General features: G+C 43.7%; 1 protein-coding gene across 1 annotated transcript in view; it reads right to left on the bottom strand.

Annotated features, from left to right (window-relative positions):
- Nucleotides 1–16118, bottom strand: part of LOC103754588 (rap guanine nucleotide exchange factor 5) — a 62521-nt gene extending 46403 nt beyond the window's left edge. The window contains exon 1 of the mRNA XM_029961810.1: nt 15905–16118. The gene's annotated coding sequence lies outside the window, so the exon portion shown is untranslated. The remainder of the gene's footprint in view (nt 1–15904) is intronic.
- Between the last annotated feature and the right edge of the window lie 2140 nt (nt 16119–18258).

Below are 18258 nucleotides of genomic sequence, written 5' to 3'. Positions count from 1 at the left end.
AGTGCCAACACAGTTTTCATAAAATGTGCTTTATTTTTTCAGTGTGCAAAGAAAAGGAGGCAGATATGGGCTCGGGAGAGGTGGGAGGTACCTGCCAAGGCTGAGTGCACAAATCCAGTGCCCTCACTCCTTTTCTGCTCACCTTTCCACAGTCCCATGCAGACAATACCAGTGCATTTGGCCAACACCATCAAATGTGAGTCAGATGGTGATCCCTCTACAAATTGCCTTTCCCTAACAATTTTTCAAATCCTCTTCAAATTAAATAGGCTAACAGCATACTTTCTACTTTCCCTCAGCATTTCTTTTTCTTTCTTGTTCCCCAAAGGAAAGTGACTTTTGCAACTGAATTGTCTGTCCAACTGTCTATCTTGCTCTCCCTTAACTCTGTAAACTTTGAATCTGTTGACAAATTTCAACCAAATTTGAGACAGAGCAGCAAATTGTCAAAGACTCTATGTTCCTATAAGCAATGAGTAAACTTACTCTCATTGCTCACAAGAACATAGGGTATTTGACACTTTCTCCAGACACAGCTGGCAGCCTTTATTTCAGGGAGACAATAGTGTCTCTTCCACAGGTGCACCTGAAGTAAGGGCTGCCATTAAGCACAGCTATGGCTGTAGACATAAAAGAACTCAGCCAAAGGAGATGCAGTGATAGTGCCTTAAGCTGCATCTGGCAGGAATGTTTTTTTATTTTATTTTATTAAAGGATATAATCTCAAACACTGGGACTACTAGCATCACTGAGATATCTTCCTTATTTAAAATTCTGCAAATTGTGTCCATACCCTGTTTCTCTAACAAGGCTTCCTATCAGTGCTGTTCCCATCTCTCTGCTGCACCAGGTTGCTGAGTTTTCTCTTAGTGGACTATAAATTCCCAGAGCAGATCACTGTCTCTGTGTTTGCACAACACTGTGGCTTCTGAATTACTCTCTCTATATATAAAATGACAATTCATTACCTTTCTGCATTTTTTCTGCAAAAGGGTATTTGGGGTTTGTTTGATTGAGTTTTTTTTAATTAAACTGCTTTGCTTATTCAATTAGTTGTTAAATGCAATTATTAAAAAAGGGGTTTTTTTCCTTGCTAAGAAGCAGTATCCTTTCTATATCACCACTGGTTAACCCATGGAAAATCATAAATTATGTGATGACAGTCTCAAACTGCAATCACTTGTCCTTGGCTGCAGCCCAGTTAACACTTCTGCTAGGTGTAACACTTCCTACAGCTTTCAGGTTACAAAATAGTGAGCATATATTTATATTTCTTAAAGAGTGCCTGTCAGAGAAGGTAACAAAGCATCTTAAAGGAAGACTCTGAGGATTGCATACCACCCTACAGCTAGATGAATGCTTCATATATAAAACGTATATTTAAAAGCAATTTTCCAAATCAGTTTTTAGAAACACATCACTGATTACAGTAAATTTATAAAAGCTGGAATCAATTCCATTAGGAGCTGCTGTGCTGAGCACACAGTAACCCACATCCCAGAAGGACAATGAAGTATAATACGCAAGCTCATTTAATCACTGCATCCAATTACAAGGAGGAATAAATCATCACACACATGCCTATGTCTGAATTTTAAAAAGTAAATAGATCATGAATAGTCAAGCCAAATGCTGTGAATCTCTGGATTCACAGATTAGCAGGGGAAGTGGTGCAATCACTTTCCATTTTAAATTTTTTGTTCAGTTTGGAGCTTGATCATACAGAGCTGATGTTCTCTGCATTAGGGAACACAAAATCCTGCCAAACATTCACCTCAACCAAGTTTGTGTATGGTCTAATGATGGACTTGCCTGATTCATACTCAGGACTACCCTAAATCACAGGGGTTCAAAGGACCCCTGTGATTCTTCAAAGGACCCCTGGCTTTCTTCTAACACTATGAACAGCAGCACTTTGGTCAACTGCTTTGCTGTAAACTCCCTCATCCCAGATCTACATGACCATACCCTCCAGGAGGATCTGAACGCTCTCCATTTGTCAAGAAAACCCAGTATAGCAGCTTCTTGGAAAGTTGATGGCATTTTCATGTTTTTCAGATGCTTTTAGAAAATTGTTATTAAATATTTATCATTCTTTGTAATCAAGAACATAGTTGTAACTTCCCAAATTACATCTTACTAACCTCGATTCCCTGAACAAATTTCCAATACTTTAAACTATGATGTTAAATCAAATGCCCTATGGCCCATCTGCATGTCAAAACCCTCACCCCAGCAGGGAGATTAGATTCTCATTAATACTAACAAGATCTGTATTCACACATCAAAGAAAAAAACCTGTCCAAAATATTTACATAAGCTGCACAAGTAACCCACGAGATGTTTGCCTGGAGAGATGGGCCATCATGCTGGAGATCCTAACAAAATTTCCCTCAACCCAGTGATACCATAACAGGACAGACCTCAGGAAAATGTCTCCTTGTGGCTTTGCAAAAGGAGAAGCCCAGTTTCAGCTGGCAGAGACCTTCCTTTGCCCAAGTTTAGACTTAGCTTGCCCAGCGTGCCTAGGTTTCCCTAATGACCACATCCCAAAATCTCCTTGTGTGTGCTTTGGGCTTCTGCCCACAGTAAACTTCGGGGTTCCAGAAGGCCCCATGATGGCAATGGCTTCTCAGCATCTCACACTGCCCTGGGGGAGGGCTCCCTGCCCACCAAGCATCCCTGCTGCACAGAGCACTGTAGCCCCAGCACAGATGGTGTCTTCTAGGTGTTTGCAAGCTGTGTGTGGCCCAGGAGCCCTACAGTGCAGAAACAAGGAGAGCAAGCAGGGAACAGACAATGTCCCTTTGCTTCTGTGGCCCTGCTCTGGGGGACATCCTTTCTCTGGGTCGGGGAAGAGGACAGCAAGGAGGCTGCAGCAGGGCTAGGGCTGCCTCCTTGCAATCAGGCCGGGCTCTGGCAGGCCAGAGGTCTGCACCTGTTTGTCCTAAGAATTACCTGGCCACCTCTAAGCAGCCTCTTTGTTCAATGCCTGCGTAGCTGAAGGTGGAGGTGAGGATGTGTTTCACCTGCTGGGAAGTGGGGTGCATCTGTGTGTGTTAATTGCTAAGTCATACAGTTGTTGCCTCTCTGCTACTGCTTGCTGCCACATACCAGGATGGAAATTTCCCACTTCCTGTTACAGAGTTAAATTCTACAGACAGCAATGAAGGCAGTTAACCTCTACAGACACTAAGAGTAGAAGCTGTAGTCATCTTAATAGGCAAAATGTTTGCATTTGCCCATTATTGGTGGTTTTCATACTTTGGAGCAATGCTACATGGTCACTGCCACTTTAAGATTTTGAATGAAAACCTTTTGACAACCAGGATCTGACAAATGCTATTTGTTTGTGGTTGCTTTTCACTGTTGTTTGTTTGCTTCCAGCTTGTGGCTGTGTATCCCCCATGATGTACTAACAGTAACAACAAACAAAATCCCATGGACAAGGCTCCTGTGGGACAGGGAATGAAACCACACAAGGGTTTCATTATTGTATTGATGCCAGGGCTCTACATTCATGGCTGAAAAAGAACAAAACCGGGATCTGGCTTTCTGCTTTTAACTGCAGTGGTTCCTAGAGAGAGGTCAACCAGCCCTAAATCCTAAGAAATGGGGGTGGAGAGGGTTAAAGAAAGGCTGCTTGTGGAATTGGTAGAACCTTGTGGGCAGTGGGAAGAGGAAGGATAATGGCAGGAGGGGGATGCAGGGTGTAGGAAAAAAAAAAGAGGGAAGAAACTGAAAAGCAATAAAATGTGAGGTATAAAAGCCTCTAGCAGTCCCAAGTCAGACAGCATGATTTCTCCATGATTACATTCCTGATTCTGGCAATTTATATCTCCATCAAAACCTCAAGTTCAAGCAAAGGAATAAAATCACAGTTCATGCCAAATGCTGCCACAAGAAAGCCAAAGTTTTTTATTATTAGCTACCATCAAAATTAGATCCATCAATGCTGCCATTTTATTTACATTCATCTATTTTCCCCAAACTCTCACCCTAGAATATTTTTGCTCTCAATGTCCTTGAAAACATTACATTTTCACTTCAGAGAGAGAGTACTGGTTGGGTTTTGGAAGGATCTCACAAGCACTTCTGAACTAAGACAAGGTCATCTCACAATCTCAGCCTGGCTTGGGAGATAGTGATGTGAGTTGCTGCCACAGCTACAGCTCACATTGGTGGTTTTCACCTTGTCTAAAAGACAGGACAAGTAATTTACTTTATTGCAGTAACTGATGCTATTCTGAAAAGCTCTTTCTGCCAGAGCCAGCTATACTCCATGAGGGTAACTGACATCTCATGAAAAACCTTTGGCTGTCAAAGTGCTGTAATTCCACTCCTACTTCAATCTCTGAAAGGATCAAAATTGACTTTAAAAAAACAAGCAGGACTGTCTCCAATGCCAACCACATAGAGTCTCCTAAAAGGTGTTATGTACCTCAAAATTATACCAAACTAGATCAAACCTTTCCCTCTAAAAAAGCAACAGCAATTTAAAGCCTGCATTATGAGTTTACTAATTGCAATTAATACACAGGTCTTCTGAATTTATGCTCAGCTCATTCTGCTCTATTATCTCCTTTTCAGACAGGCCCCTCCTCTCTCACTGAAGTATTCCTACTACAACCATCTATTCCTACGTCCAAAAGCTGATCTTCTGACTTGCCCACTAAAATCAAAACCTAGCAAGATATCACAAACCACAGCAGAATGCCCTGCAAACCTCTTCCAGCACACAACAAATCTGGCCTTCAGCAGCTGTTGTCACATCTGCTCTTTCCCCTCTTATTTCCTCGGACATGCTAGAGAAGGTAGCAGCCAGTACTAGGGCAAGGTAGAGCAGAGCTCTGCTGCACCTGATAATTCAGAGTGTGTTGGCACCAGTCTGCCAATGCCCCAGACAGGCTTTCTCAAGCAATGGTGTTTATTCAGCTATACAGCAAGCAGAGGCATTTGATGCAGTAATGCAGCTCGAAGTCTGCAGCTATTAAGGGAAAGCTTAACAGCCCACAAAAACCCTCATCAGGCACTACCCACTGGGAAATAGGCAGAAATCTATACTAATTAATGGTTCACAAATAGGTCTTGGGTTGTGGCTTTTTGTTCTTAATCTCCCCAGGTGACCCCTGAGCTTAGGGATTTATAGAAAGTAGTAAAATGGGAAAGAAAAGGACTGCATCAGTACACTGTACAACCAAGTATCACCTAACGGTAGTAACAGGCAGTATGACAGCGAGCTTAATAAAGAAACAATAATTGTAGTTTGGCTACAGCCAAAACCAGTCCCACTCTTGCTCACAAAAAAACCAAGGCTGCTACTTCCATAGTATCGTGAAACTGTTTGAACTCAGGACATGTTAAGAAGGATTGTGGGGGAAGGAGGAATTAAGAGCATGAGAGTAAATTTAGTTCACAAGGGGGAAAAAAGCTGCTTTGAAGAGCAGATTTCTTTCAGATTCTTAATACACAACCTCAAAGCACAGGTCTGCAGTGAATCCATCCTTCCACTCTGTGGGCGGGGAATGAAGGCACTCTTTATATTTCTCAGAAAATGTTAATCTCACAAAAAAATCATTGTATTATAGCAACTTGAAGCACTGGAACTCAAACCCCAAAGACAGTGTGTGAACTGTATTCTTGGACTCAGAGATGCACCAAGTATGCCAAGATTCAGTTTTATGTTTTCAGTATTCTTACATAAAAACTTCCCCACTACATAAAGGCTTTCTAAAAAAAAAAAAAAAAAAAAAAAAGAATTTCAGAGCACCATCTCCCAGTTTTATAACATTACAGATTCTGCTTTTAGGAAAGACTGCTTTGCTGTGTCCTGAGAACAAGTTCCCATCTTAACAGCCATTGCATTAAGTGCCAACAGCAACACAGGAGTCATTAATGTACAAACACACCTACTTAAAACAGCAGGTGGGGAATCCCTGTGTGATTGAAGAGGAACACAAAAAGAGTATTGAAGACAGTGCCCAGTTTTTTAAGTTTGCAGATCAGCCTTTAGAAGGAAGGAAAGGAGAGCAATGAGTAAGCAGTAAGAATGATAAGCGGGCAGGAAAGATGGGGGACCTGTGGTGAAAGGCTCTATGGTTGGGGTTTCTGAAGGACAGTGTACTCTGTGGATCCAGCTGAAGGAGTAGGACATGTGGACACTTCATAAGAAGCAGCAGCACTGATATTTCAGTTTTGCATTTCCAGTTCCTACTCTCACAGATAACTGCCCTGCCAGCCCACACACCATCTGTTGCTATTCCTCTTATGCTACCCTCTTACAAATCAGGTCTCACTTTTCATCTACTAGAAACAGCACTTTTGAGATAACTGTATATGTTTTATTCTGGGAAAACATGAAGACAGGGCTGTATCTGGGGGCTGAGAGGATCTGGAAGTTATTTCACCTTCGCAGTAGGGGTTGTCCTCTCCCTTCATACATTTCACACTTGGGAACGGATCTCTAGTAGACAGAAGTCAGCAAGAGTTACCACAGTTTAGATTCACTTCAGAATTTGGCTATGAGTTTTTTCCAAGATGATGTTGACTTGCTTTGTCTTTGATGTCTTTATGGCTCACTAGAGCCAGTATGACATCAGTTGCAACAGAAGGGACCTGGCCTGCTTCTTTCTTCAGACCTGCAGCTGTGGAACTGACCCAACCTCCAGCGTAGCATTTGAGCCAGATGGGGAATCAACCCAAGTGGCTGGCATATTTCTAAGATGACATCTCCCTTGATGAGAGCGATCTCTTTGGCATGACCACTGTGCAGTGACTCAGTTTTCCCCTTTGACTTTATGGCCCTCAGTCCCAACCTTCTGACCTGGGAACACAAGTTATTTCTGCTACATCTGACACTGACCAGCCCCACTTGAGTGATTAGGAAAGGATTCAGACTAAGGTAGAAACTAAGAGGCAACTCTGCTACTCCTTTCACCACTAAAATACAAGCATTTTTATATCTTGCAAGTATTTTTTATCCCTTTCATATACTTCCTTGCTTAGCAGCACCAGACAATTAGGAATTATTGAAAGCACCATTCTGAAAAAAGTTCTATATAAATGCTTCTCAAATATACCAACATGTATCTTTATAATCTCAGTAATTTATCTGTTAATTTAGATATATCTACCACCACATATAATTTCATATATTTGAAATACTTAATCCATTGATCTGATAATTCATATCACCTATATTTCCAATATCATTAGGGAAAATGGATGTTACAAATAACTGATTAAACCTCTTTAAGGTCACGTTTCCAGAAACCTTACCAAATTCCCAGTATCATAACGTCTTATCTTCCAAGTACCTCATCAAAATGCTTATATGACCCAAACCTATTTTGCAGTACAACAAATGAACACATTCTGCCTTTTTTGACTTCAAAAAAAAAAAGTTAAAAGCCTTTTCCACTGTGAAAAGAAAATTATTCTTACCCCTAAAAATATTCTCCTGATAGACCTACACTTTCCAATTCTTTTCTGCTTAAACAACTAAGATCATCAAAATCCCTGATATCATCTACAATGCACATCTTCATACTAAATGGTTTCACACCAGGCTTTCATGACAGCTCCTCATCACTTTCTCACATAGCAAAAGGTGACAAACTAGCTATAATATATCATAGAATTACAGAGAAAGGACTGAGAAACTAAGAATACTATGATCTAATTGACTGTCATATAGAATAGGTAGCTTTTTCTTCTGCAAATTTTACTCAAACACAAAACACTAAACACTTGGGTTCTACCAGCTATTCTTACACAGAGTACAAAAACATTTATTTAGGTGCCTAGGTGCTGCTGGGCATCCCGAAACCATGTGTTTGTCTGATGGCTACCTCAGTTCCTTTCTCTCCCTGAAAGGGTCTAAATTGCTAGGTGTTTCTACAGCATAAAAGTATTTGTGGTGATGAACTGAAAAAATGCCATCAGTATCTACAGAGTCAGTCCTGATCATGAAGACACAGTCCCGATCACTAAGGATGTTTATCATTCCCCGTGCTGACTCTGGTTACCCAGTCATTGGACATAATGGTGAGACAATTCAGGAGCAGCATTGCCAGACTTTGCCTTTCCGAAAGTTTGCCCAAACAAGTTTTATTGCCCAAGTGCAAGTAAACCCTTTTCAGGCTCTGCATCCTCATTTCTCAGAAAAACTGTCTGAGCTCCTGATGCAAGACTGCACCTTAGACAGATTCCCCTCACTGGCATTTCCCATTAGCTTAGGCACCGCAGCGTGTGACACACTGTCTGCAGCGAGACCCAGACACGATGCTCCTTCTGCAAACTGATTCAGCTCACTACTGTGACAGAAAATAATCCTATCAAAGAGGAAAAAAAGAGATTCCTACTAAGATACCTAAACCTGCTTGGAACAAGGTCAAACCAAGTATAGCTGAGGAGAAGGGGTTACACGGCAATGTACAGGCGGAAAACTACAGGATGTCAGATCTTCCCATTTGAGCAGAAACCAGTTCAGCGCTGGCAGCTTTGGTCCCAACTTCATGATATCCCTAGAGCTCCTGCTTCTCTTATCCCAGCTTCAGGTCCCACAATGTCATTTGCAAAGCCATTCAGCAGAAAACTCTTCACACTCTGCTGCCAGCTGAACTGATAACTCACTCAGTTGTCCTACCTGAAAGAACTAGTATCTTATTATAATCTTGGATTCTGATTGATTCCTTTCAAACTGCAATGTGCTGCATGTGATAGACCAGGTCAGATCAAAGACCCCCAATAAAAAAGAACCAGGTCTTTGACAGCAGCCAAAAGAGGATGCCCAGGGGAAGAAATAAACTAAGAAAAAGACAGTTATCTTTCCAGGATACACCCTCTTAGCTTCCAGCAACTGGCAGTGCAGATTTTCCAAATGGGAAGTTGTATCGACATTACTGCAGTGATGAAGTTTTTGCCAGGATTTTGCCTAATTTGTTTTTAAACCCTTCCGATCTTTGGCCTCCCCAAAATCCTCACAACAATGACTTTCACAGTTTAGCTGTCCATTATATCAGAAAATTACTTCTCTTCAAGATTTATAAACCAAATAATTTCACTGTGTTACAAAACACTTGGTATATTATAAGAAACAATGAACAATCTTTCCATGTCACCTTCCCCACACAATTCAGTCCTATAGATCTTATATGCCTCCTTTACCAAAGTTGCCTTCCTATGAAGACCAGACCTAGACTATTTATTCTTAGATGTATTTAATCTATAACTCTAATCACCCCTGCTTCCCTTTACTTCATTTTCAACCTTTCTGAGCTGGGGGAGAAGAAGGAATCACATTATACGTACCATATTACACATTTATGCAATATTATAACTATGGTTCTTGCTTGTCTTCTGTCCTAATTAGCCCAAATACCATTTGCTTTTTTACCAATGCTGATCAAAAAATTTCCAAGAACTACCCACACTACCTCCAAAGACCTATTTTCTGCATGATAATAGCCAATTTGGCACTTCTGTTGAATATGTATAATAAGGATTTCCTCTTCTCCATGGTAGAAAACGCATTACTTTGCATTTTTCAAACTTGGATCCCATCTGCAATTTTATCCTGCAGTCATGCAGATTTTTATTCCTTTCATCTTTCTTCAGCCACAGGGCTAGTTTGCAGGGACCCACTCCCAACTTATTTTCCCAGTTCTACACTGCCCTATTCTTACTACTTTCATGAGGCTATTTTTGAGTTGGATCAGCTTCCTGATCTATCACAACTCAAACAGACAGAGGTGGGGATAACAGGGTGTACAAGAATATAACCTTGCATGGCTACCAAAGGTGAAACCAGGCTTTATTTATCACAAGAGTCTCAACTGTTTAATAACATCAGAACATCATGTTACCTCAGATTTTCATTCCACAACCCAGTCTCCAACGGCGAATTCCCTCCATTTTAAACACTAACAACTTACTCTCACCTTTAATTTTCTCTCTTTTAAGTAATGATCAGTCCTGAAAAGCATCTTCTTCCTTATCAAAACAATCTTTAAGTTTCTTTAAGGATTTTTGGCAAGGGACTTTATCAAAAGCTCTTTGGAAATATAAGATACAGGCAGACCAGACCGTATATATCCTCACACTGCTTCATATCTTTAACAGCTCTTCAGGATACAAAAGATCTGAGCTGCCTGCAAAAAAAATCCCCACATTTCTCTCTTCTCAGTACGATGTTTCTGCATACATTTCTTTCTTCTGCATTTACTGTACTACCACCCAGTTTCCCAGCACAAAGGCATAACTTCATGCTGGAATTTTGCATCTAATCAAACTCCTGCAAGCAAGTCCAGCTGCTAAAGACACCAGTCCTTCTCTCCTGCTGTCCTCACCTGTGCATTTCCCACTTCCTGCTGCCATCTGAATCAGGGGTAAACTTTGTGTCACTAACAGATTAAGCGGACCAGGAGACTGATCCATCTTAAAACTAACGATTTAATATTTCCTAGGTTAGTATCAACTAGAACCAGCTCCGTACTTGGGTCTGCTAAGAATCACACAACAGGCTGTAGAGGCACAGAGGTACCAGTACAGTGGCAAGAGTGAGTGGCCAGGAAAGGCTGAGTTGCTTCTTTTGACTACAGCGCCAGTTGATGCTGGAATAATGTATTGGTAAAATGACAACCTTATTACTTAGATGTTCCCCAAATAGAACCATTTCTTTTAATTGGCATCACATTTTCCACCTTCCCCTGCCACTCAAGCTGATTTATATGATAGATTACACACCACTGTTAGGAGTTCAGCAATTTCATATCAGAGTTCCTTTAGAAGTCTTTGGGGAATAATATGCGATCCTCGTGATTTGTTACTATTTATTTTATTGATTTATTCTAAACCTACTTCTACTGACACTCCAATTTGAGATAGCTTAGACTCATACTGCACAAAGCAATGGTCCTCTGCAAGAACCTCCTCAGGTTCTCTCACATTGATCATTGAGATATATTATTATTTTAGCTTTTCTGCAATGCTTACACTCATGTACTCCAGTAAACTTTTGATCCACTCCTATGGACACGGCAGTAATATGCATTTAGCCCACTCAGTTCACCAAATTTTCCTAAAACTTTGTGGGAAAGTTTATAAAATCCCTCAAAATTATGACCGACAACATTTCATTATAAAGGACTGGTAAGAGGAAGGGTTAGCAGGCATTTGTTCTATCTGTCCTAAAAGCTGGAAGGTAGGATCACAAAGTGTTGAGCAAATATTTATTCCTGTTGACATCAGTCCACATGCATCAGATACACCTATATTGACTATGTGGCAGTCAGTCACAGGAGTACATTTTTTAATACCTTTTAATCATCAGTAAATAGCGTAGTGAGCAAAAGACCTAACAACAACCATCATAGCTAAGAAACAAAAGATAAAAAAAAACCAACCAGATTTTTTTTCTTGGATCATTAAATAAAATACAGCCACCTGGAAAAGGCAGAGCTATATCCATTTTTTTTTGCATCATCATTTAGCAGCTGACTATGATCAGTTCATGTAAGATAGTACCATTCTCATACAAGGTTATGTACAGTTCCACAGAGGTGTCATGGTCCAACATCAAAGCAGTGTCATTGATGCAAGTGTAGAAACAGAATGTACTAAACAAAAGTAACCCTTACACTAGTAACCCTAGCACTTCTAGGACAAATGGACACGGTCTGAAGGCCCCTCCTAGGGGGAGGGGCCTATGTTATGATCCTAAACCTAGGATCATAAGCTGCCACACTGCTTCTGTGGGACAGAGGAGAGTTCCCAGTAATCCAGGGATCATGCACAGTCCCAGATAAGGCGACACAGCATGACACAAAGGTCATTACTCCTTTCTTTTCCTATTCTGAAGATATCCAGACCATATTCTGTACCTCTTCTAGCTACATCATGAGAATTTGTTCTTTTTCTGTACCCTTAATCCCTCTCCAGGCATTCCATCATTTGCCATCCTAATGTCTGCAACAGCCTAACAAAAATATCATGCCTCCTCCTTGCCACAATCCCTTTCACCCAGTCCACTACAAAGATACATCAGTTAAGACTGACACTGTCACGTTGCTCCAGCCATACCATTCCTCATTTCCTTTCTCTAGATCTCCATTTCCCACTGCTTCTTGCTCTCAAAGACCTTCACAAATCAATCTCTTCTTCTCTCTACTCATTCTCTAAAATGAATCCCGCAGCAGGGAGATAAAAGACAGGTGGTGCCAGCAGATGCAACGAGGGAGATTATGTTCTACTTCAGCAGTGTTCTGTTTAAGCTGCCTGAGAGAGGTGGCCCAGTGGATGGAAGGAAACTATCTGAGGGATCCAGACAGGCCTGGAGAAGTAGCAGTGAATGTGATCATCACTATGTCATTCCAGAGGCTGCCAAATGTTGAATGCAATCACCACATGCCAACACAGTATGTTTGAATAGAGACCAGGCAGAATATACTCCGAAGACTACATCAGAATAATATCCAGAGAAGAAAATGCTGCTAACGCCCAAGAAATAAAAGATTTTGCAGAAAATCTGAAAGAAATGTTGTAGTCAATGGGAAGGGATTAGAGATCTTAAGACACTAAGATTTGGCCTCTTGGAGATTACTTGTTCAAATCCCCATCCTTGATGAGGATTAGCCCAGGAGGTATGCCTTGCCTTTTCTGCCTCGATATTGACATATTTGAAGTGTCTCACTCTGTTCAGTTCTCAAAACTTCAAACTGCACTCTAAAATACACACTCAGTAGACATTCCCCACTGATTTCAACAACCTGAGAGATGACTCAGAAAAGTAGTTCATTACAGAAATTTAAAATTTCCATCCATCTCATGGTAGGGAACAAGAACAGTGTTCTTGGGAATTGGTACATTACCGATTATATGTAACTCAGTGAGACAAAAACTTACTTCGAGATGGAAGCTAGCAACCCTTTGTTAGTGGCAAGCCCAAATTTAAGCTGATGTCTCAAGATCTTGCACATACTCCCTGACACAGTCATCACAAAAAGCCCTCAGTCATTAAACAGCTATTGAGTTAAGCCTAAAGAGTCTTGCAAACCTCAGGCTTTCAAGACATCCTGCCTACAGAAGTCACCTGAGCAACAGACTAGTCTAGCTGTGCAGATTGCAGCATCTTCTTCAAGTGTCCTCAGCTGCTATAACAGTGCTTTATCATGTCACAGGCAATGGCACAAATCTTCAGGTTGGGTCCCTACCTGTTTATTATAGCAGAGTTTATTAAACTGAGTGCTTAAGGTACCTTGCTACAGGTTTAGCAGCAGTTGTAGGAAGTCTTAAGGCCTGGGCTGGTCCCTAGTTAAATTTATTCCAGACCAGCCCCAAAGCTTCCTTTACTCTTCCAAGTGCAAGCAGTACCTGCTGACTTGGGCTAGAAAAGGGAGGATAGCTGGAAGCAATGCATGGTGTATCATTCAGTCATGTCAGCGTTTATAAGAAGCTCCATGACCATGCTAGCCCCAGGACAGTGGAGTTTTTTGTTAACAACCATAGAGGGCTGCAGTTATGATTTGGTATACAAAAGGTGGGAATGATAACATGCAGAGCATCCCTCCTTGGGAAACAGTGCAAAAGGTCAAACGGAACAACAGCCCCTTGTGCGTCAGCATATGTAAGAACAGCCCTTTCTCATGTTCTTTACAGACACAAATAAACAAACTGCATTGGGGGCTGCAGGGAAAGCGAGAGGCCACGGAATTCACCCTGGAACTGGCAAAGAGACAGCAGGAGCAGCAGCTGAGTACAACATCGTCCTTTTCTGTTCCACAAAGCTAGGTCTGCTAAAATAAAAGCCTGTGGAACTCTGCAACTTGATATAATATGGGCCAGATTGGAACTAGAAAAAAATACAAAAACCAGTAAATCCAAGCACACAAGGATGGTAGAAGGATGCCGTCAGGTGCACACACAAAGAGGTACATATGCACAGTCAACATCCCATACTTCCTCATGACAAATGTCACTGAGTCTGCAAAACAAACTGATAAAAACCATTACAGGAGCCTCCTCCTCATAAACCACTGGGAAACATAACTCCCAAAGTCTTTTATTCTGATGAAGTTCTATATTACCAGATTAATAAAATCAGAAGAAAATGGCATGAGAAGCTACCCTTGAGGGGGTGAAGAGCTGCCGGGCAAGGTTTAGCACACATCTCTGTGATGGCAAAAAAATGAAGGCACAGCTACTTTTTTCTGTCCCTGGGATCCAGTTAACCCTGGCTACAGGGCAGAGCCTAATTGTTTCTTTCTAAAAGGAGTTAGGATAAGGCAGAAGAGGTGAGTGGAAGCTAATCAACCTTTAAATACTTTACCATCTGCTGACAACCAGGCAGTGGTTTAGCATTTGTTTTGAGAACAGTTTACCAGCCCCTCTCACTAACAATAAGACCAGGCTTACGAACAGCCTTTGGGAGGGAGAGAGACCAAAGAGAAAAAAAGAATAGGCAGCACACGGGAGGATGTATCTAATGCTTTATGTCAGGAGGGCTTTGCATTTACAAACACTAAAATATAATGAATATCACCAGTGAAATTCTCACTGTTTTCCAGCAAGATTGTGAGCTTATAAAATAAGATGAAACAGAATATAAAGACTGGCAGCTGATGTCCCCCAGTCTGTGTGTGATAAACATTAATGGGTAAACTTATTCTGGATTCAATATTTGACCTTAAAAGGCCAATGAAGGATCCTCACTACACTACCTATGAGCTGGTTCAAGTAAATTATACTCCGAACTAGTTTGAGTGCATCTGTGAAAGGAAAACAACCACAGCCTCTCTCAGCACTAAATATTAATGTCTAGGCAGACAAAAGCGGCAGTAGGAACACCGTAATAATATCACCAGCAGACACTCTATATGTTTCTTCAGGGCATTGACACATCAGCACTAGGAATATGCCTATTGTCCCACATTAAACTAATGACTTGTTCTGAGACGTTCCTCTGGGAATCGCAGATGTTATTTATAATTTCAGACACTTAAAAGGATTAAAGTGTGTTTATTCTCAGTAATCTCATTTGTAGAGAAAGATATATACAGGCAGCAGGAGTATGCATTTTAACCCTATTGGGGACGACCAAATGCACAGCTCCACAGACAGCCATCTGCCCTCCTCTTCGGTATTTGGGACCTCCAAAAGTCTCACCAGCCTGGGTGCTTTCATTAAAACTACCTATGAATTGCAGGTTACAGGCACTTCTGATAAACTCCATGAGCTCTTGGTGACAGCAGGCTGCGCATACTGCCAAGAAATCCAGCTGAAAATTAAACTGCATGTCAAGTAGCCCGACCTTATAGAATAATTGCTCGAGGCTGGAATAAACTACACTCTCTGATTGAAGACATGCAAGTCTTCATCGGGCGATATGCTGTGCCCTGGGCTATAAGCCGTTTCTATGAAGCAGTTGTGTCAAAGTACTGGGGTGGTGTCAATACGAGTAGCTTGTCAGTAGATGAGGTGCACTGCAAGTATCCTGATCAATAGCTGCAGGCTACGAGGGATGGCAGCCCTGCCTGCAGAGACATGGGTGCTGTACAGAGCCCGCCACAGCTTGCGCTACCCAGGCGGCAGCCAAAGCCGAACGCAGACCGGCCCCAGTTGCTGCTGTGCTCGCATCTGCCGAGCGGCTCCGGTAACGACGGTGCCCCTGCCCCGGGGCCGGCGCCTCGCTCCGCCACCTCCCGGCTGCCGCGCCGCGCTCTCGGGTTCCTCGCATCGCCCCGGGCTGCACATCAGGCTGGCAGCGGCCTTGCGGCCGGCGGTGCCCGGCAGCGACCCTCGGCCCGCCCCGCTCTGCCAGCACCGGCACCTCTCCCCCATTCCCGCCCGGGACCGGGGACACACGCTCCCCGGCCTTCTCCGCCTCCCCGCCAGGCTTGCTCCTTACCCGTCTCTTTGTCCTGGGCGGCTTCCAAGTGCAGGTCGCTGAGGAGATGCTCCAAAATCTTCTCCGGCGTCCCCGACACCACCACGTATCTGTCAGAAAGCAGAGAGTCCCCGGAGTCATCCTCGGTAGAGGACTGCGAGCGGCTGCTCCACTCATCCTCCTCGTCCTCCTCGTCGATGTACTTGAAAGTAGGCAGCGTCGAAGGTGGGCAGCGGCCGCTCCCCGCCGCGACCCCCCAGCGCCTCCAGGCACCCGCACCCTGCCGCGCCCATGGCGGCCCCGCTCCCCCGCCGTGCCCGCCGCGCCCCGCGGCCCCGTGCCCTAGGCGCCGCCCCCCGGGGCCATCGCCCGCCGGGCCGCGGGCCACCCGCCCCGCCGCCGCCGCCGCCGCGAGCCCGGCCGGCCGGCCCAGCCCCGCCAACGCCCGGAGCCGCGGAAAGCCCTACGTCCCGCGCCGTCTCGGGGGCCGGGCTGCGTGGAATCCACACCTTCCGCAGCACCAGCGCCGCGCCGGCCGCCTCCGCGCCCGCTCTCGCCGCCGCCCCAATCGTCCAGCCTTCCGTGTCGCAGGGGGGGAAAAGCGACAAGAGAGAAGCGCGGTCAGTGCCCGCCGGGGTCGGGGCTGGGGCTGCGGCTGCTGTCCCGCCGCGGGCTCCAACCGGGGGGAACCGCTGCCGGAGGCCTAAACTGGGGAGGGGGCTCTTTACACCGCGGGGCAGAGAGGAGGAACGGGCTCCCCTTTGTGAGCAGCACTGGGCTCCCTGTGTTGGATTTTAATTCACAGAAGCCAGTGGGGATGGGAGAGGGTCTTTGACTGTGCGGGTTTCTGTGTCTCCAGCGTGGTGGCTTTTTTAATTCCCTTCCGATCAAATAAAGCAGAGGACAGGTAACAATAGTCTGAAAGTGGTAAGTGCTCCCGAGCACGCCAGTAGTACAGGGGCAGAATACACCTTCTGTACTTCAATAAAGGCAATAAAACCAGCGGAACAGGCGTGCAATGTGTTCCTCTGAGCATCTCCTAAAATACTCCGTGTACAGATCTCCCTTCTTTTCAACAACTTTTTAACTCGGGAAACAAACACCCTCACAGAAAGGTCAGCCCAGTGACTGTCCCGGGTGTGAATCTTGGCTAAGCTGCAGTTTGGGCACTAACTTTCTCCCTCCGTGCTCCCTCAAACAGAATGGAGCTGAACCATCATCCATTTGTGCACACGCAGCCCGCATCCCCAGTGCAGCCAAAGCCAGCTGACTGAGCAGTGCGGGAGATGAGAGGTTGTTGCTGACTGAGCAGGGCGCATTGAAACACGGCGGCTGCCAAATAGCGGCTCCCAGCGCTCTGCTAGATCCTCCTGGCAGATTTAGTCACCGGAGGGTGAGCGAAACAAAAGAGGCAGCTGTTGCAGTGCGAGTAAATCCAGGTGCTGTTCCTCTAATTCTGACCTGGTTTAGTTATATCGTTCAGTATGTCAAACACACCTATGAAAGCAAAATAGGTGTACTACTCAAAGGACAGAAAACAGCATTTGTGCATCAAGAGTAGGTCCAGCAGTGAGAAAGACTTCAAGTGGGCTAAAAATTGATGAGGAACAGATCTGTCTTGACAAAACAAGGGAGAGAAATCGCTTTATGACTCCTTTTTCTATTCGTTCATTTCTTATTCTAAGACCCGGTAAATCTGACTGCTACTTCTGGTTGTCACTGTGGCAGACGTGTGAAGACGCAGTCTCTGCCCTGAAAAAGTTTTCTTTATCAGTAAACAACAATGTAGAATTGATCTACTAAATTTCTACAAGGTCAGACGTACAGGTACTGAGCCAATTAATGTCAGCTATTCATTGTAACACTCCCAGGAGACATTACTGAGCAGCCGCATTACAGGAATACAGATACATAATTGTAACCTTCCATTCCACTGGCCATGGTTTTTTGTTGCCTACATATTTGAAAAACTGCAATGAAAGAAGCAGCAAAAGAGAAGGAGAGGAAGAACAAGAAACAGGCGCAGCATTAAAACAATTCAGTAACAGAGAGATTTATCCAAACAAATAAATTGCTCCATTTCTCTTTCCTTTCTCTGGCATCCTCTAAAATAGCCCTGTGCTCACTGACATTCCAAACTGCAGCACATATGGAGCATATATGTGATGTATGGTGCTGTATTCGTACAAACCATCTATTTCCACATAGATGGGAATGGATTTTAAGCACACCCATATACATTACATACATGAGCAGCTGGCAGCAAGTCAACAGGGAGCACTGGGAGGGTGAAAGCTCTCTCACACTGAAAGGACATTAACAATGGTTGTTCTGGATGATGGTGTTTCCCCTTCAGCATTTCACTAAGCAGAAAC

The sequence above is a fragment of the Manacus vitellinus genome, unplaced genomic scaffold (assembly GCF_001715985.3).
Source record: "Manacus vitellinus isolate BGI_N305 unplaced genomic scaffold, ASM171598v3 scaffold_3_pilon, whole genome shotgun sequence".
Classification (NCBI taxonomy): domain Eukaryota; kingdom Metazoa; phylum Chordata; class Aves; order Passeriformes; family Pipridae; genus Manacus; species Manacus vitellinus.
The sequence above is the reverse complement of the archived record's forward strand: the minus strand, read 5'-3'. Positions and strand labels throughout refer to the sequence as shown.